At 36.5% G+C, this 20,344-nt stretch overlaps 1 protein-coding gene across 4 annotated transcripts in view; it reads right to left on the reverse strand.

Annotated features, from left to right (window-relative positions):
* Positions 1-20,344, reverse strand: part of ATXN7L1 (ataxin 7 like 1) — a 110,595-nt gene that overhangs the window by 53,951 nt on the left and 36,300 nt on the right. The window lies entirely within an intron of this gene.

Below are 20,344 nucleotides of genomic sequence, written 5' to 3' on the forward strand. Positions count from 1 at the left end.
AGTTGCATAGAAGTTGATTGAAACCGTCAAACCAGTATTTAATTGCTTGCTGACATGTATCTCAAAAATAGTCCAGAGTGTATTTATCTGAACATACAAAAGCACATGCAGAAAACACATTTTAATGCCATCTCCATGCACTGAAGACATACAGGTTTTATTGTCAGATTTTTAATTCCTGAATCAAACATAGGTTTTTGCCTGTCATTTGCTGTATGACTACATGCATCACCTCAGACTGAGAATTCTTTTTTCCATATAATGCATAGTATAAAATAATACTTCCAAAATTATACAAATATTAAAAAGAAGTTTTAAATATAAAATTTTCCTTACTTCTTTTGTTCTGATCCCCAGCCTTTGAACATCTGTAACATCTGTGCAGTCTCATTAAATACATCTGCTCAGGTGATGTACAAGAAAGGCATTCCATAAGCAATGTGTAAAGTTCACTAAATTTTTGCAGAAACTTGTATACAATCTGTCATGTCTTCTCTCCTGAATTTGGTGCTGCAGAAGGCAATATTCTGCACATGTAGTCCAGCAGTCCACACCATTTTCCCCCACTTAAATCTGATTTCCTCTAATTTACAATTTTTACTTTAATCCTTATCAGTCAGTAAAGTCTTAGAGTTCTGGAGTCTTCTAGACTTTCTATGTCTTTTGGTAATTTTAACAGGCTTACTTCACACATTAAAACCTACTCTTCACCACATCCCTCTTTAGGGCTGTGAATTCCTGCTAGAGAAGAGCACTTTTGGGAGGGGAAGAAAAAAAAAAAAGTATGTTGCCACCAATTCTTAGATCATAGAATCACAGAATGGTTTGGGTTGGAAGAACCTTAAAAGTCATCCAGTTCTAGTCACTAGCCATAGGCAGTGACACCTTCCACTAGACGAGGTTGCTCAAAGCCCCACCCAACCTGACCTTGAACACTTCCAGGGATGGGGCAGCCATAGCTTCTCTGGACAACCTGTGCCAGTGTCTCATTGTATAGAATTTCTTCTAAAAGCTAATCTTAACCTGCCCTTTTTCAATTTTAAGCCATTGCCCCCTGTTCTGTCTTTACATGATCTTGTAAAAAGTCCCTCTCCAGCTTTCCTGTAGCCCCCCTTGGTACTGGAAGGTGCTCCAAGGCATTGCCAGAACCTTTTGCTCTCTAGGATGAACAAGCCCAGCTCTCTCAGCCTATCTACACAGCGGAGGTGCCTCAGTCTTTGGATCATTCTTTGTGGCCCTTCTCTGGATTTGCCCCAACAGGTCCATGTCCTTATGATATTGAGGGCCTCAGATCTGAATGCACCACTCCAGGGGGTCTCCTGAGAATGGAGTAGAGGGGGAGAAGCACCTTCCTCAACCTGTTGCCTACACTGCTTTTGATACAGCCAGGGATATGGCTGGCAATATATCAATCTAGTTATGTCAACAGTCTGTAGGTACCAACTTAAAAATAAAAAACCTCAAATCTGAACAGACACAGCCCTGAAAAAGACCATAAATTCAAATGGTAAATCTTTCATCTTCAAGGTCAAGTGTCCTTTTCAAAATATATGCTTTTAAGACAGTAGTTTAGAGAAGACAGGCAGAGCTGAATTAATAATTAATTGTGGTTGCTGTTCTCTGTGCAAGTGCCACTCTGAACCATGCATTCTGAACCATTCTTTTTCCTTGCACCACCTCTGGCATTCACCTGCTGCCCTGATGGGTGAGCTTAGCTTGCTAACCAAAGAACTAACCAAAGAAAGGGAGAAAAGTTGCTAAACCACAAATAAATCCAAGTGAATAGCTTTCTCCTATTATTTGATAATAAGTTGAATAGTGTCACTACAGGGTGAGATGAGCAGCAGGGAAGGATCCCTGGACTGGGTAGGAAGGGGAGGTGTGAAGAGTGTGCTCTGCCCTCTGCAGCAGCGTGCCTTCAGATCCATTTGGGACACCCTGCCACAGTGACAGTCAACAGAGCTGTAAAAAGGGCACTGATGTCACCAACAGAGAAAACATCCCAGAGAGATGATAATGTGTTAAAGCTACTGGAGTTTTTGCTGCTGTTAAAACAAGCTCTTGCTTATTTTAAAAGGACCATGGTTGCCACTTGGTTATCAGTCCTTGCTGTAAGAGAGCACTTGCACCTTGTGAGCTGTGGCTGCTCTCACAGCCGAGTCTCCAACCCATCTGCTCTTCCTCCAGTCTTTACCAACCGAGGCTTAAGAATTTATTCTCACCAGACATCACTGACCACTGTCCTGTCTCAAACAGTGTTAGTCTGGGAAACAATAACAAGTGTGGTAGTCTGGAATCAACTACGTGATACTTGTACCACACTGTCTGGTCTTAGTTAACCTATCTGCCTGCAGTTATGGCAGCAGAGAGGAGTGACAAATACAGTAAGAACGAGTAACTAATATTTTGAGAAATGTGATGAGGATTCTGTAAAGAACTGCATAAAAAAATTAGAGAAACTTCACTCATTATCTTTGTGTATCAACAAGAAAAAGCAAACCTCATTTTCAAGAACAAAATACTAGAAAAACTTAGACCTGCTGAGCCCACTGGACACTGCAGACCTACTTCATCAGCAACTTCTGCATATCTCAGAAACGACTATTAGGTAATTAATACAAAGTATGAGGAATTTGTCATAACAGTCCTCCATGACCTGGGACTCAACACTATTATAATATTAGTACCTTCCTTGAGAGACTAATAGTTCATTAAAAAAAAAAAAAATCTAATCCTGACAATGAAAATTCTCTATATCCTACACTTTAAAATAGAAGCATTTTGCATATTTCATTTGCCCCAAACTTTTCAAATAAAATATTAACTAGAAATACAACTGCTGTACTATTTATTTTCTCTCTTAGTTACTTATGCCATGTTTTTTTTAGTTAAAATAATTCTTAAAATAAAAGGTTTAAAAAAAATTATATCACTACATTAAAATTAAGTTCTACATTCAGATGAAGTTTCACTATACCAAAATTGACAACATGGAATAAATAAAACATAGGTTGCTCATTAAAAAAAAAAATAACCAGGGTGCAAGACAGTGTAAAACTGATAGTAATGTTCATATGCAGCACAATCAAAGTGATTATTGCATTTCTTACAACACTGTATGAATATTTCACACATCAGGAAAAGAAAAATCACGAAAGCAAGAGACACAGGAAAGCCTTTCAATAACGTAAAAACAGATGGATTACAACGTTAAAAAAACAAACTGCTACAAGATGAGACCTTTTCTGTAAATGGCTAATCCACATTAATAAAAGCACTACTAAACATCACTGCAGGTAGCACTTTACTTTATATTAATATCACCTAAGCCAAAATATATTTTAATGTAACAGCATGGGTTATATTTTAAAACAGTTTTAGTCTTTTGAGCCATCAGCACAATCCAATGTTTCTAGGAATGCAAGTCATTTTTATTAGGCAGCCAGCTGCAGACATTGCTGGAACTAAAGTTCCAGAAAAACTGGGAAAATTACCATTCATATGCTTTCAAAAGCTTACCAAACACATGAATGGAAGCTGTGTTTGAATGGCAGAAGTTAAACAATTTGGAAAGTAGATTAAAGGAAATAAGTAGTGATTTATTTGCAGTGTATCTTTTCATTCCACATAGAAATGCTTGTGCTTGTTGACCAAGATTTGGTCCATACTTACAAGCTACTACTGCAATGATGTATTATGAAATAATCTTTGAAAAAAATTAACTAGGAGCAACTGCTTTAAAGAACTACTTTCCTGCACACAGCATCAGGCAGTGATGACTAATGGGGAGAGGCGCTGCTCGGCCAGCTCAGTCCCACAGTGTGGGGGAGGCACTGCATACCAGGGAACGCTTGGAAGGAATGTGAAGCAGATACTCTTGTATTGCAGGGAGATAAACGGGGCAGTAAGACAAATAAAGCTGGTCAGCCTTTCCTCCTGTAGTATTTTAAAAATATAATTAAAATAAACTGCTGAATTTTAGTGTAATCTTATGAGAATTCCCTTTATTTCCACATGTAAAGCTAATACTGAATGGATTTCTTACACATAGATGTCTATACTGTATTCACCTGAAGAAAATTAAGTCCAGGTCTCCATGTCCATTACACATGACAAAGCCCACATGATAAAATCTTAAATTTTGCAATAATACTGATTCTCAAACTTTCATAATTCTTCCTTTTTATGTGAAAATCAAACATTTTAGGACACAGTACAGCTTCCTATACAGTAGTTGGAACCTGTCATTCTTCAATTCAAACAAGTCATTAATTACTACTGCTTTACCCAGCAACACTTCTCATGAATATTTCTATATGATGTAAAGAAATTTCTTGTTCTTAGCCAAAAAAACAGAATTTAAGTTCTTTTAAATAGGTATACTTTCTTAAACATAACAATATAAAAGACAGTATTTCAAAACTTCCCAAGAATATCTTCAGATGATCTGAATGAGACACTTAATACATCCTATTGCTGTTTCTAATCACAAAAAAAGTAGAATTAGCTAATGTTATGTTGACCACGCTTTATCTTCTTATATAATATTAGAGAAGTTAGATGGAGAGTCTTGGCAGAAATTTTGTAGACTTGGAATCCCCAAGCCATTTCTCCCAAATAAGATCACTGCACATCCTGCTAACCAAGGGGATCTCGAAGAAGTCAGCTATCCCTGCACAACATAACATGCCTGTGCTATAACCATGGTTCTGCTTCCACTTGGATGGTTCAATTATTTAGGAATAAACGGACATTCCCAAAACTAACCATTAAATGGAATATTGTAACACACAATTGGGACTAATCTGTGTGGTTTTGCTGAAGCGGAGCTTTAAAGAGAAACTATCAGAAAAATGGGTAAAGCATAGCCTAACAAGTAAAACCAGCTTAGGTCAATAATGATGCTGTTTCATCCAGTGTAAATGTCATAGGTGAATTGCACTAAAAAAAAAGAATCCTACTTGAAAGGGAAAGAAAGAAAAAAAAAAAAAAAAAAAAAAAGAAGGGTCAGACAGGGTGAAATAGAGCCTTTAAAAGCCCGGAACAATTTGCAACACAAATGCTGAGGAGCAAGCAGCTTCCTCTTTGAATGAAGCAAGGGTCTGACCCCTTCCTGTGTCACAAGTCCCTACACTTATTATGTTTTTCTACTGGCAGTAAAATAAACATCAATTCTATCAGCTTTACAGACATGCGTGCATCAAAAAAGACCCCATATTGTATTCCATCCAGTTTTAGAAGAGAGAGAAAATGTATTTGAATGAGCATCTTCAGATCTTTATTGCCCGAACTGCTCCATAACATTACTTGCAATGAAATAGTTCACAACTTAGACCTCATAAATAAATATTAACTTCAGTTTTTAAAGCAGATTCTGTAATAACCTAAGAACACAAAATGACTGCTACAAAATTTACAAGAAAAACACATGAAGATCATGGATAAAATGGTACCTTGCCAACTCATGCAACCCTATAGTATGCCTTATAATGCTGAGTTAAGCTACACTTTATGCACTAATTCCCTTCATAGATAAAAAATGCCCAGGTTAGTTCTGCAGCTAGCTTACACAGACACCCACAAGTTTCAGATGATTATTTTAATTGAAGTTCTGAAGGTTGTAGTACTTTTCAAAAAATGAGAGTAGCAGTGGACCCCTCAAAATCCTGTCTGGACAGATCTGAGTGCAGCACAGTTTGCAATCTGCCACAGCTAAAGAAGAAAAGGCTGCCAAGTGAAGATATGATGTGCTGCTGTAGCAGAGGAAACAGGTGTGTTAGGTCATACACACGTAAAAACACCACCTGTTTTACCTGTTTAACAGATGATATTATGCAATTCTGACTGCAGAGAGTCAGCTGGCATTCCTATATCCTCTTCCATTAGTCAGAGATTTCCAAAAGATAATTCTAACTCTAAGTGTTAAAGAAAATAATTATATTGTATTTTCTCTTTTGTGTTATATGTATGTTTTGGTGGGAAAAAATGGTCAGTCTAACCCTAAATTAAAGTCTAAAACAACAAAAGACATTAGGCAATCCTAAAATGCCATTAAACTAAGTTTAAAAATTGAAAAAAAAAAGCATCAATGAAACAAATAGTTAAAACAAAGTCTTGCATTAAACTAGCTGGATTTAAGTATTCAGTGGAATGAACTTGTTTCTGTAGCTTTCCTTTTTAAAGTGTGGTACTTGAAGGTCTATGTATCATTTATTTGAACTTTGTTTCACCTCAGCAACACCATCTTGCTAGAATTGTCACTTTCAAAGGTAAGTGAAAATACAAAATTAAACATAAGTTATCTTCTTTCAGAACGCTTCTGGTACAAATGCTTGCAACAACTTCGCAATTCCTTCATATAACTGCATCACATGAAAAGCAAATAAATAAATAAAACTTGAACTAAAACTGTCCTAGGGATACTGAGTATCTTGGATCCCTCTGCAGATGAAAGCAAAGCAGGGGCTGAAGTCAGCTTTGCACGTTTCACTGACACAGATCTGAACATGCAAAGAAGAAAGACAATTCACTCCTTTCTACCTGCATTTCTACAATCTACCTTTGTCCTTTGACTTTTCATCACACAGAGTGTGAACAGGCCACTCACAAGTTCAAGATGTCTGGGCACCCTCAAATTAGGGCAGAAGCAAAACTTCAGCTTTGTTGCCTTATGACTCCCTCCAGCCATTCACTCTGAGTGCTAAGAGAATCACCACGAGATGAGAAGGCAGGAAAGCACATGGATAAACACTGTCAAAGGGAACAACCTCAGAGCATTCATCGGCAAGTATTTTCACTTGACCTATGCTAACCATTAGATAAAATCTCTTCAACTGTCTGTTTCTAAGAACTCCTCAACTGGAGGATGGTTGAGTAAGTGTCACAGTAATCTCAAAACTACTAATGTCTGTGAGACATGGTAGTTCAGTCTATATGGTTTTGTTTCTCTAATTTATGAAAATAAACTAGAGTGAAAGCCGTGAAGGTAACAAGGACTGGATATGCAAATATCCTGACCTGTCCCTCTTCCTAATTCCAACAAAAAACTCCCAAACCCTGCTAAGTGTGTTCCTTGCTGCAGAATTTCCATTGACCTTTCATTCTTGCCCCTTTTCAAATGCTAAGACAGGCTCATTTTGAGTTACTTTATTTCCAGTCCGTCAGATAATGTTTATGGAGCAGTAGGGATCTGGGACATGAAAGAAAAGAAAGGCCAAGATACTCCAGCTCTTCCCATGGCTATCTAACAAACACTAGTTGAAGTTTACATGACTCCCAGGACTCCAAGCTAGAACATGTGAACTCTGATACTGGGATTGTGTGTAACAACCTTAGGCACCTCATCCTTCTGCTTTTGGGAGACAAAATACAGGATTTTTAGTTTTTTGTTGTGGTTTGTTTTTTACCCACCTCCCCACCCCTTCCTCCTCTGCAAGAAAAAGACTCTGACCTCAAAAGGGCAAGAGTTAAAGGGCACCTGTAGTATTATCATGCCATATGTTAGGGAATACTGAACTCAGTGTATGTCTAACCCTTAGGTCTCCACTGGACCAACTGGACATGAACAGTGTCATGGAATTGTAAGGAAACCCTCAGGTTTTGTCAACCAACTCACTGCTGGTAACTGCTGCCTGAGCATTGGCCTGTCCTCAAAATCATTTTATATTCACAACTCACCAGAAGTTATCACTGGACCAGTAAACACAGCAGCTGATGTAATATGGCTTTTCCCCCTCAAGTATCAATACACAATCCTCTGACGATTTTGTAACTGTCTTTGTTTCTACTTTAAAATCAGCTACTTCAGCTCAGTTCAGAGAGTGGATTCATATCCAAAATTCTGGCAGAGTAATAAGTATTTCTAAATATATTTTCTTATTAGAAAGGCACTTTGTGCTAGGTCTTTAAACAGGACAAAGTTGGTGGAAGGGAGATCACTATTTCCTTTATTAAAGCACTCACCTTCTTGTAATATGTCTGAATCCAAATCTTCCCCTCCAAAAGATCTCCGACAAGGATAAAGCCTTGTGAAGGATGTTAAGGACTTGTTCTCTTTCCATCCTGCTGAAATTATTTCAGCCTTTTACAAACACATTTCCTGAACCACAGATTGGATGCCAAGTATCTTACTTGTCAAAGTTAGGGATGAATTCCCCCTCTTACTCTGTTCAACTGCTGTTATCTTATGCAAAATAAAAACACCAAAAGGAACGAAGAAATCAGTGTGGACTGGAACTTGTGTTTTCCAATAGCAGAAGCCCATAGTCTGCAGGTAATTATGTTCCTCTCAATCATTTGCATTCCTTTTCCATACAAAACATGCAACAGGAGAAGCAGGCAAAGCCTCACAAGCAGAATTGTTCCACCACATCCTGGCAGATGAGATACCCCAATTGTCATTAGCATTTCTTTATGGAAAGGAGAAAAAAAGCCTATCAACACCAGGTAGCCTGCTTAGGGCTTGATTCAACTCCCCTCAGATTTGGGAAGCAAAGTGTAAAGAGACTGTCCCACATTGCACATTAACTGTTCTAATCACCACACTAGTGGTTAAAGGAACAGAAATAATTTTGCAGACTTAGAATTTAATTTCCTCTGGGTTTTTTTTCCAGTCTCTTAAAAGAGATTTTACCTCAGGCCAAGTGCAACACTTCACCTCTACAGGCATGGAAATTATTTGGTAAGAAAATGAGAGAAAGATCTGTTACACTCAAGCCATTTTTTAATGTGAAAAACCTCTGTGTTTTATTCTTCAGCAAGCTATAGGAAAAATATCCTATTCTTTTACCTATTGTATCTACTCAGGAAGTGGAAATAAGCCACTCCCTAGCAGTAATTACAGAACTAAGGCTACAACTGCATTTGGGATGCAATGGACAGGTCAGGCAACGTATGTGAATATATAGAGAAATGCATACACATAAATGCATACACATAGACACTTATGCACATATAAAACTTTGCTTTGTTTATAGTTATGACAAAAATTATCTTTATGGTTCAGATGCCCCAAAGGATTTAGAAAACCCTTGTTTAGAAAACACTTGGAGATCCAAGTGACTTGACACAAGAGAAATCCAACTGACACAGTCTACTTAAACATCTAAGTGAAATGAGGCCACGTATACACATTTCTTAAAGTAAAGATACCTGCTGCTGAGGGAGAATGTTGTTGCAACCCTCATCCAAAGGCTACAGAATTACTGACAGGCCAAGGAAAAGAGGGTAAAAATGGCCCTCAAAGAAAGAATCTTGCAATGGCATGCAGCAAGAGCCTGTATTAGTGCCTGAACTATTCAGCATATCCAGAAATGATTGAAAAAAGGTGGTGGTTAGCAAGAGAACAAGATCTTTGGTATATAATTTTTAGAGTACTAAAGAAAATCAACAGATTGCAGAAAGACCTAATACTGACCAGTGTAATAAAATAGTAAATGAAATTCAATGTAGAGAACTGTAAAGTGACAGACATGGAAGAAGAAAAGTATCTTCACTTTATATATAAAATGATGGTCTTTCAATTATAATCACAGTAACGAAACACTGATCTTGTAACTGTTCTACGAAATTATCATCTGGAAGATTTGAGGTGGTCACAAAAATCAAACAAATGTTAGGCAAGGAATACAGCACACTCCCTTCAAGAATGGTTTAGAAGAGCTAGGCAAGATATTAAAACACATAGGAAAGACATAGGGAGTTTCCACAAGTGACAATTAGACCAATTTGGACTTGTCAAACTGGATGAGTGATGACAGAGGAGGGTTACGGTGTACATTTATGATGAGCATGGACAGGAAATGATAATTTGTTGTTAGTTCAAAAACAAACCAAAAAGTGAGGTATTTCTCCAACCAGTGTTCAGCTAAGTTTTAAGAATCCTTTCCAAGGGACCACATAGCTCTCAAGTTTCCATTAACTTCAAAAAACCCACTGTGTCAACAGAGTTGTTTAGCAGCACAGTGACAAATACCAGATTTATCATTTCAAGGTTTCCTTTATTTGCTGCACCATTTCTATACTCATTTAACTAAGCATGCAGTTCTGCACTGTGCTCTTCTTCACAGACTTATCTGTCTGGTCTTGACTATGCCTTTGCTGCCCATGCAGAAATGCTGAAACTTTTACTGCTCATTTCAGCATTCTTGCTACATACATCTGGTATTAGACAGTGATATAAAGATTTATTTAAACTGCAAACTAATCCTTTGTTGTCCTAGCCAGATTCAAAAGCATTACTTCCACTCACATTTTACAGTCTTCATTTAGCTAGAATCACAGAATGAGAAACACTTGCATTCAAACTCTTTAGGACAAGCACAATATTTCCACAAGATACTTCCACAGAGAAAGCTTCAAGAACACACAAGGATGCACTGGTCTCCACAATTCTTGCAGTCCTCTCACCATCACACACAAACTAAATCTATCTGAAACATCTATAATCAATGTAGACTTCTACAGTATTGTAGGCCAATTATTGATCCAAGTTTCAGCTTGCACACATGTATTCCTGCTTCAGTATTTTTAGGTAGAAGTGGCACCAAAAAGAGACTCCTCCCTGTCAATCCTAACCAACTGAATTAAAAAGTGAAATAGATTTTCAATTACCAATCTGAAAGCTAAAACATGAAACTACAATTAATTAAAAAAAAAATTAAAAATCAAACTTATCTAGTTACTCAGTTAGTAAAGCACAACATCGATGACATACGCATGAAAAGAATACCTTATAAGTCAGAGGGAATAAACTGAAAGTACCTGTATCAAATAATGATACATTAATGGTAGTCTTAAACACAGTTCTCACATGAAATGCTTGATATAAGTATGCTATTAGTTATACTTCACTAGTTATAGAGCAGATGCTAAGCATGATAAAAGTATTTCACAGAAACAAGAAAAAGCGACTTGAAAAATGTTATTTCCCAGAGCACTAGTCAAAGAAAATGCTCCTAGTTAACAGCATCACTGATCTCACAAACATAAATCGTTAATGAGGTAAGTTTTCTAAATTTTATTTAGGCATCTTAACAATAGGTAGATTTTGGTGCAGAAAGCTAAATCAAATATTTGAAAATTGATCATAATGAAGATATGCATGCATTAAAGTGAACCAATAGTCCATCATCATTTGTGTAACATTTTAAACATTTCTTTTACTGCATCATGAGTAATATAGATTTTTAATCTTGCTAAATGAATGCAAAAAATTTTATTATGAAAACAGAAGCCTACAGTGTGTCTAACCTACCTGCAGTAATAGAACAAGGCCCAATTCAATATTTTACATTTTAATGTGACAATTACTACATTAATATCACCAGTTAAAGATAATAGTAATAAGCCATTAAGATAATTATATGAATCACTAAAGGAGTATGAAATAGAAAATACAAGGAGCTTCAGATATATTTGAAATTATGAGAACTTTAAGTACAGTATTGTATGCCCACAAATAAAATGTTTTGAATAGATTTGACACTAGTCAGGTACCAAGAGGTTATGTACTATTATTACAAAGAAATAAACAGAACTCAATAGATTTTAAACATGGGGATGTGACAACCATGTTTGCATACTAGAAGAAAAAATAATATTAAAATAAACAATTAGGAATATTTTTTTTAAATAACAGGTTTACAAAACCTAGGATAAATGTTACTACTCAAAACTGTGGGAAAAGTAATTTGCAAGCCTTGTACTAGTGAGTTTATCACAGCTGACATTTCCCTCTACAAAAAATAAGAAGTTTTTTTTAAACATCAAATAAAAAATTATATCTTCATGAAAGGCATTTAATGTAACTACTTCCAGCTTGACACAAAAAAAAAAAAAAAAAAGCTCTTGAAATACAGCCCAATATTTAATTTAATTGCTCTCCATTGCACATCTATGAACAAGGACATAAGACTACCCTGTCATCTGCCTGCATACCAATGGAATTTCTGTATTCCTCACTACACCCCAAGTGGCCTGTAGATGTTAGAAAGGCAACACAAACATTGCTGGAAAGAAGCACTTCAGCCTCTCAGAAGCAGTACTTCCAAAACCTAATCAACTGCCATTCCATTTTCCTGTCCACTCACCAGTGTGCATAAGCAGGCAGCTGTGAGGGCCACAGCTGTACTCTGGGCTCAGCCAGCCTCCTCCCAGGCCCAGCTCTCCAGCTCTGAGGAAGCCCTTCAACGCCCAAGACAAGTCACAACTCCAGCCCCACCTGCCACCTCACTTGCAAGCTCAGCAACCACAACTCATGGCACAGGAGATGTTCAGCTGCCAGAGAAGACACTACCCCAGAAAAGTGCTACCGTTTATGCAAGGAAAAGCCCAATAATTAATAGACAGGAATCAACTTGATGAGCCAGCTTACAGAAAAAGTTAATACCAGGACAGTAACAAATTACTAGGCTTGAGATATTCTTTGCAAGAAAATGCTAAATGATAAAACAATAGAAATTGCTACATTCAGAAAATTAACAAAACCCAATATATTCAGACAACTACTAAAAGTCATGGTCCATGGGGAGGGCTATATGCAGACATACCTTCTACAGACTTGGAATGGAACTTAAAATATTTGATAGCAGCTAATTCAAATGTTAATAGTAAACACTATTGTGTATGTAAAGTGAAACACTATTACCAAAAAATCCTACACCCCACACTATAAAACTCCACCATATCTTCTTTGACTAATCACATGCAGGAAGTACAAAGCAGTAATAGAGACAAGACTTGCTCTTAACACTTCTGTACCTCTGAATGCACTAAAGAAACAATGACTTCTTATTTGGGTATTTGGAAAATTCAAGTTCCACTTCAAATTTTCTCTCCTTAGAGTACACCACAATTTGATATAAGAAGGAATTTGAGCTTTTACTCACCAAAACACCTCCAAACAGTGACTTAAAAAAACCTCTTAAATCTGTTTTGGACTTTATCTAGGAATAGGACCATAAAGTCTTCTAAAAATTATTTTTAAAAACATTCCTTCCCTAAGATGGAAAGCTTACCTTACTCAGTAAGACATGGTATGGAAGACTTCCAGCCAAATACTACAACTTTTAATTTTGTCAGGTTTTTACAGATTATGACAGAAAATTTTTACTAACTTCTCTCCTCTCTCCCACTATCACAACCCCCATCCCTCCACCAATGAAGCAGCCAAAAGACCAATGCACTAAACACAGCCCTGTAAATAATAGTATGTAGGAGATTAAACTTAAGCCTAATGCTACAGTCAACCTTCAACAGCTGAGTTCTATTAATGGACACTCCTTAAAAGAAATCCTTATTGGTTACTATTTAAAACTACAACTCTATTAAAATCTTGACTGAAAGAAATTACTTGTGATACATATTGCCCATCACTGCCATGACAACACCACCCAGTTCAAGTATGTATGCATCATTTACCACAATTAATCCAAAGTAAAAAAATACAAAAGAGTTCACTAATCAAATACTATCAATGACTACACAATGTGAAAGAGATGACTTAATTTATAATGGTAGGGATTATGTGTAAACTAGACTTGTAAGACTTCCAGTGCACTGAAAAGCCCAATGACATTATTCTTTCAATCTCCTTCCTATGTGGATTTATTTAAGATCAGCATTGTGAAATTACAGCATAGTCAAGGCACTGTAAAGAACTTAATAGAAAACATCAAGGGAAAAGACAATTAACTGCTGTTTCACTTCAAGACTTCAATTTCATACACAGGACCAGAAATATGGGGAGGGTGTGTAGGTTAGTATGCTGAATAGCAACTGCATACATGTGTGGCATTCTGTTCACTGCTGAATGTTTTATCCTATTGAATACTTACTGCTCGCAAAAGCACAGTCCTTTGAAAGTTAACACTCCAAAGTGTTCCTGCTTTCTCATTCAAATAATCTCTTGAATGAAGAAATTTTCAATTATTGACACATTAACCTAAGGCCAAATTATCTGTGGGATGTTGTCAGCTTCACACACTTACACTACTCATTGACCTTGTAACTTTTCATGTATCATATATATTTCTGTATCTGAACTTCCCTGTTTTAGGCTCTGTCACTGATGATGAATTAGTAACAAGAAGGAAAACAATTTGAGCAACAGATGATAGTAGAAAATACAAAAAAAGGCCAACCCTCTCCAATATTATGCTACTTGCTTCTAAGGAAACAGGTCAGCAGGTCTGAATACAGCTCCACTTTTAATTCACGTGCTCTTAGACTAAGTAATGAAAGCATTAGCAAACTCCTGCAAGCCTCGTGCAGGTCTCAGCAACCAGTCAGGTGAAGACACATTATGCTGCTGTTGTTCTGAACATCAGATGCACATTTTTCAGTCCCATCACAGTCCTTCCCTTTGATCTGGGTGTTACTCTCTGCATTCAGGTTCACCTTGTCTGATACACCTCTGCTGCAAAAAGCATGTGTTGTTTTGCTTTAGTCTGGGTTATGGTGGGTGTGTTTTCCTCTCTTAGGAGGTGGAAGGTGAGAGAATAGCTCCTAAATGGTAAGGTTACTAAAGCCAAATCTCTTGCTTCCTGGACAAGTCTGTACAGAGAAGATAGGCTTTTGTTCTAATTTTTCTTGAATGACATGGTCTTGCCAATATATCTTTCAGTGAAATTATAAAAAACAGCCCAGGACTGTTTGCAGTCCTGAATGAGCACAGTAGCCAATACAGAAGTGACCAACACCCTCACCCATACCAGCAGCTGTGAGGGATTTTTTTATTTATTTTATAATTTGAATCAAGTATTGATTGTCTTTTATGCAGCTAAGTGCTTTTCTGGCCAGACTCTACCAGCAGTTAGCACATAAACATAATAAGATTTTGTTATAGAATAAACAAAGCCAGAAATCTGCATTTTTGTACCTATTCAGAGCCTCAAGACTTGCTGACAGTCTAAAACTATGTCACTCCAAGAATATATAAAGAAAAAGATGAATTCAAGGAAGTGCTGGTTTAGTTTTGCCTCTTCAAGGGTAATACACACTTGATCTGGCTCTGTATGTATTTAACTACTCTAGGGATGGTGCCAAAGGTGGCTGGTGACCCCAGTTCCACAGTGTCTGCCATTATGCTGGGCTTGGAAATCTTACAAGGACATGGACATGACAGACCCATATGTACCATTGCAAGAATTACAGCTGACATTTTCATCACTGACAGAAGACAAAGGTTTATGCTACCGTCTGTGCATTTGTCTTGAAAACAAGACTTGTGACAGAAAGACTGCAAAGCTACCAAAATTTTTTTCGGAAACAAGGGCTTTCCAATTTAGAGCAACGGAAATTACAGTGCCAGACAAAATTAGGGTATCCTAGGCAGTCACATAAATAAATATATATATATATAAGGTACATAAAACATTCAAATCTTCCTTCTGTCCCTACCCCTACCAAAGGAAAAACTTGAATCTTGTTAGTCTAGCTGTTAATGTTTCCTGTTTGAAAAAGAAGCCATAAGGTCCAGACCAATTTTTATTAATGATTTTATTCTGTGAAACCTAAACACGTGACAGGTAGAAAGTTATTTAATCAATAATGATATCATAGAACAAGTTTTGACAAGACTATGAATAAAGAAAATCGTAGTTAACAGAAGAATAACTCAAAATGTCATTGCCTTTTAAGGCACAAAAGTGCCTCCAATAAAAGATCAAATGCAGGGGATAAAGTATTAACAATTACAAATCCCCAAACAGTTGTATTTAATAAAAAATAAGGTACCGAATAATTGAAAATATACAAACAGAATAATCTGTCAAACGTGACACTGACACCTGGATCAAAATCCCTATGCAAGAAAGGCACCAACTAGTAATGCTCAAGCTCGTATTAAAAAAGCCAATCATTCTTATTACTTTAAGTTCAGCCTTCTTGTCTTTAATCATGGTTCATTAAATTGTAGTGCACTACTAGCACAATGTAAAGTAGCTAGTCTGAGTAATTCAAAATATACAGACTGTCTGGAAAATACTTATAATATGGAAGACAAAATAATTTATTCATATTCTTCCGTGCTCCATTACTTTTTAGTTTGCTTTTCGTTTAAATGACACACAGCCAAACTGAAGGATAAAAAGGAAATGTCCTTTTGCAACTTTCATGAGGACATGAAGATACGAACCCAAGGATATATAACTCAGAAACAATGAAAACAAAGTGTAGGTTTTTTCCTTTTTCTAAGGAATAAGAATTTTTAGTCCTTAATTTGAAGCCTGTTAAAAGAACCTTATAGGTAGGCAGCGTAGATATCCATGAGCCTCCAGTAAAGAAATTACCAAAAAAAAAAAGAGGTCATTTCTCCTTGATGTAGCAAAATTGGTTTCCTCTGGATGCTACAACTTCATCAAATGGGGATCTTAACTATTTAATTCATTAAGATACTATCCACAGCTTTGGAAACTGTTCCAGAGCATGTGTGGAAGTTCTCTTTGATGGTTATACTGCTGCTATTGTTTAACAAAGTTGCATTATTTAGCTTGGCTAATTCACCTCTTCCCCCCCCACCCTCCACTCCCCCAACTTTTTATTTTTTTAACACTTTCCCATTATTAGTTTCCTCACCATAGAAGCAGAAGTCAAGATGTCTTGACAAGCTCTCTAAATGTACACTGCTTGATCCTCACTGTGCCAGAGCTACATTTTATGAGAGGTTTTCCTTTTAACTGGGAAAGACCAAAGTTAACAAGACTATTAATGTACAAAACATTAAAAAAATAACCAGAACTGTATCTGATGCTTTTTAGTCTAGTAAAGCACAATGCACTATAAGAACATGAAGCTTTAATCTTTCTGGCACCAAAGAAAAATGGAAATGTCTCCTGGGAAATGGTACAGGGTGCCATCTTCACCACCATTTAACAATGACACAGAATTAGAGTTAACAGAAGTCAAAAGGACAGAGTTAAGCATAGACTGCCAGCCTAAAAGCCTCCTAGAAAACAGATGGACAAAACCCCTAAACAAACAGAAAGAACATTATCATACTTCAGTATTGTACTATGGCACAATATTTTGATGTTCCAAGAAGCGATCTTCACCGAGGTTGGCATTTGAGAACAAATTAAAATTTTCTGAAAATCAAAACTACTATTCCTTACATGCCAAGTACACTTAGGAATGCTACAAGCTGCATATCCAGACTGACTTCTTATTTCAAACTACTTTGTGGAGGAATAAATACAACTACATGTTCATACATTTAAAAAAAAAAAAAAAAAAGCAAATCCAAGATACTGTACCACTACAAGAAGTTACTCAAAAGAAATGAAGAAATGGCTTCAGAAGCACTATTTCAACTCTATTGTTGATGACACTATGATATACTATTTTCTAAGTGCAAAATAATACCAAACAACCTCAAGAACTTGTTTGATTTATGTGGCTTATCCAGCAGCCTGTAACAGCAAGTCTCTTCCAGGTAGGCTTACATCATATATAAATTAATGGTTTTAATACTTACAAATGGATATGTTTATTCTGCAGATGCAAGGATGTGAAACTGTTCTTAAAAACAGCTCAGTATTTCTCTGACTTACAGGCTAGAACAGATCTGCTACTTTGCAACACCAAGCTTTATGTAGTGTTCACTACATATACTTTCAAGCCCAGCAAGTCAGTCCTCTAATTATCCAGATCTCTTCTTTCACCTTCCTGATTTCTACTGCCTAAGGTTCTATGATGCACTGCCTGCCATGAAAAATAGCTTGAAGCACAACCAGATTTTTTTTCTGCTTGATATTCCAGGAATCAAACCTTTAAAACAACATCTGCCTCTATGATATTCACAACTTCGCAGAGCCATCAACAAGGATGGCTGCCACATGTCTGAAATCACAGGCAAATGAAACAGTGGGTCTTCTTACACTCTGGAGAAAGGCAGATGCCAGCAAGGGCTCAAGAGAAGTATTACAAAAACCTCTGCTAAACTAAAGCATTCCAGTGCTGCTCTGAAGCCAAGACCTTCAAGTTACAATGCAGGGAACCCAGAAACATAAAGCATGTGCCTGGCATGGACTTAATTTCTTACTGAGAGGATATGGATTGGATCTTACCAGGGATATTAGCAACAAACCACACTTTGTGGGAGATTCTGGGATAGATCTCTACAAGCCCTTGTCAACAGCAATAAAGACTCCCCATGACACAACCTCCAAGAGCCAAAAAACCAGTAGTGCCTTCTAATGCTTTCTCATTCCATTGTCAGTATTACAGCTTTGAAGCAGCAATTCAATACCTGTGTAATAATGCGTTTTGTGGTAACGGTGATAGTCTAAAACACCTCAAAGTGTACTGACAGACATGCCTGGCATCACTGAATTTAAAAGCATTCTGTTGCACCCTCTAATTAAAGAAAGTCTGATCCACTAAAATGAATGTGTCTGAAGGTGATAAAACTCTAAACAGAACAGAAAATTAAATATTCCTGCTTCACAAAAGAGCTCTACGCAGCCAGAATCAATGTCTCAAATGAGGCCTTGTCCAGGCCTTTCTCAATGGACTACTGGGACCATAACACATCCAGCAAAAAATTATTCAACCACAAGTAGTTCATGGTTGATGTGTTTTCTATCAGGAGATTTCTATAATTTCCTAACCACACAATGCAATTACAGATCAATTAATAGCATTTCTGTGTAGGTCTTCGTTAAATTTTACTTATATCTAATGAAAACAATAAATTAGCAGATGCATTTCATGTATATGAGTATTTTTAAGAGATTATTTTTTTAAAAATAAATTATTTTACAACAATTCATGAGACTTTGAAGAGACCTTCTAAAATTTCTTTTATATTTTAGTACATTGCCTTTACTGTTTCTTCTTTTTTAAATTTATTTATTTATTTATTTAAAGCCCTTTCACAGGCCTTTCAGTAATATTCCAGTATAACTTTCCTGACACAAGTCTGACTAGATTAAGTACAATCTTCCAGACCTCTGGTCAATTATTTTCAGTATTCTCTGGGTTTGTTTTAACACAGTATAGTTTTTTCCCCAAGTATTTACTGACCTTAGGCTTTTAAATCAAGCAATTCATAACTTAACATTCAATCACCCAGTGTAAAAGAATTGCTTAAAATAATGAAGATGAAGTAAAGGGAATAGTAAAAATAATGGAGTAATGGAGAAAAGAGAAAAACCGTCAGTAACTCATGGGATCTTTGTAGTTTACATGCATTACACTAACACTGGCAATACATTACTTACAAAGAGCCCAAAAATCCTTTCTAACACAGAGGAAATTACTCTCACCTAAAAGTAACATTATTCTGTGCGCCTACTACCTGAACACAGGACCAGCTTTCACACTGCTTGCCAAAGCAGGCTAATGCCCAGGAAAGAGCACAGCTCTGGAAGGCTACAGCAAGGCCTCCCACAGCTCCTTCTGTCCTGAAGCACATTTTATCCATGCACCAGTTCCATGTTTATGTACCCACTGTACCTACAGCCACATACAGAGAAGCTTTTCTGTTACTGAAACAATCATAAGATACCTGAAGCCAGGCAGAAAGGAACCATACAAGACTAAGGGTAATAAATACATTTAAAAAAAAATAGCATGATGGCTTGTTAACACACTAAAATCAACACCTGCCCCCACCATTAAATGAATAAGCTCTTTTATAAATGAATAACCCCAGAAAATACTCCTAGACCTTTTCTCATTCACTGGATAGAAAGCTGTATTTCACTATAATAATTTTTTTTACAATTATTTCAATCTAGGTCAAAGCTGGCGGCAAGTCTTTGAACTGCCTCCCAAGGTGAATGCAGTTGCTCCTGGTTTGCTGTTAGCAGTCTATCCATACAAACACAACCCACTATTTTGGTAATATGTCTTTAAAAATAAATAAACTATTTTTCTGTTCATCCCACTTACATTTTTCCATTACTGAGTTGTTTGTTCCCAAAAAGACTAAAACAGGTATACGATTTGTGAAGTTTACTTGTATTTAGACAAGTAAAATCTTGCCGGACTAGTCTTTTTCTTAATGTATTTAATTGATTCCATCCTCAGTAGAAGCTGCCTTTCGTAATTTTGCAGCCATCTTCAAATTATTTTGATTAAACTAGATTTTATTAAACCTCATACAAAGCTAGCTAGTCCAGTCACTCTTTGCACACCATAAAAAATAATAATGCAACAAAAAAACCACCACAGAATCAAATCACTGGACAAATAACAAATAAACCACTAGATAAATAATAAATAAACCAGACCTTGGGATGAAGGTTTTCAGAAATAATTTGAAGTATTTGTTAACCAATACAAAAAAATTCTAACTGGAGTAATTCTGCTTTCCAATAGTCAACATAAAAATCATCACCTT

Source organism: Taeniopygia guttata, chromosome 1A, assembly GCF_048771995.1.
Source record: "Taeniopygia guttata chromosome 1A, bTaeGut7.mat, whole genome shotgun sequence".
Lineage (NCBI taxonomy): Eukaryota > Metazoa > Chordata > Aves > Passeriformes > Estrildidae > Taeniopygia > Taeniopygia guttata.